Below are 1,211 nucleotides of genomic sequence, written 5' to 3' on the forward strand. Positions count from 1 at the left end.
ACTCCATCCTCCTCAGCCGTCTGAAATCCATTGGCATCATTGACTCCGCCCTCTCCTGGTTCACCTCCTACCTGTCTGAAAGATTCCACTACATCTCCATCAACAACCACAAATCCCACACCACCCCGTCTCACACGGAGTCCCTCAAGGCTCAGTGCTTGGCCCAATCCTCTTCATTCTTTACATGCTCCCACTAGGTCACATCATCCGGCGCCATGGTCTTCACTTTCACTGTTATGCCGATGATACCCAGCTTCACCACCACAGCCATTACTCCTGCCATTCTCTCTACCCTCACCGACTGTCTCACCGACATCAAAACCTGGATGAACCACAACTTCCTAAAACTCAACAGCAATAAAACGGAAATTATCATCTTTGGCCCAAAACCCATCCTCCCCACCTCCCAGGACTTCTCACTCTGCATCGATGGTCACTCTGTCACTCCCTCCCCCCTGGTCAGAAACCTCGGCATCATCATGGACCCCACACTCTCCTTCTAATCACACATCAACCACGTCACCAAAACATCTTTCTTCCACCTTCGCAACATTGCACGCCTTCGCCCCACTCTCTCCTCCTCAGCCGCCGAAACACTCATCCACGCCTTCATCACCTCCAGACTCGACTATTGTAATAGCATCCTGTATGGCCTCCCCACCACTGTCCTCCAAAAACTGCAATATGTTCAAAACTCGGCAGCCCGACCGCTCACTCACTCCCCCTCCAGAGAACACATCACTCCCATCCTACATCAACTTCACTGGCTTCCCATAAAACAACGCATCAACTTCAAGATCCTCCTCACCACCTACAAAGCCTTGCACCCTCATACCTCACCGATCTCCTCCATCGCCATTCCCCCACTCGCCGCCTCCGCTCCACCGATGCCAACCTTCTCACCCCCATCACCAAGACCAAGTACCACACCCTGGGGGACAGAGCATTTGCCATTGCTGCCCCTACCCTCTGGAACTCCCTGCCCCTGGCCATCCGGAACTCTGATACACTCCCCTCATTCAAGAGTCAGCTTAAATCCCATCTCTTCAGGAACACATACTGCACCTAAACATCCTCCCCCGTCATCCTCCACCCGCTCTTTCTCTTTTAAGTGTTTTGTTTGAGTGTCCTTTGTTTGAGTGTTTTGTTTTGAGTGCCTGTTTCTGTGCTTATTCTTTGTAAAGCGTCTTTGAGTATTTAGAAAAGCGCTA

The 1,211-nt window shown here is 51.4% G+C and overlaps 1 protein-coding gene across 1 annotated transcript in view; it reads left to right on the plus strand.

Moving 5' to 3' along the window:
* ism2a (isthmin 2a) overlaps positions 1-1,211 on the plus strand; it is a 46,301-nt gene that overhangs the window by 31,767 nt on the left and 13,323 nt on the right. The gene's annotated exons all lie outside the window — the stretch shown is intronic.

This window comes from Epinephelus moara, chromosome 14 (assembly GCF_006386435.1).
Source record: "Epinephelus moara isolate mb chromosome 14, YSFRI_EMoa_1.0, whole genome shotgun sequence".
In the NCBI taxonomy this organism is placed as follows: domain Eukaryota; kingdom Metazoa; phylum Chordata; class Actinopteri; order Perciformes; family Serranidae; genus Epinephelus; species Epinephelus moara.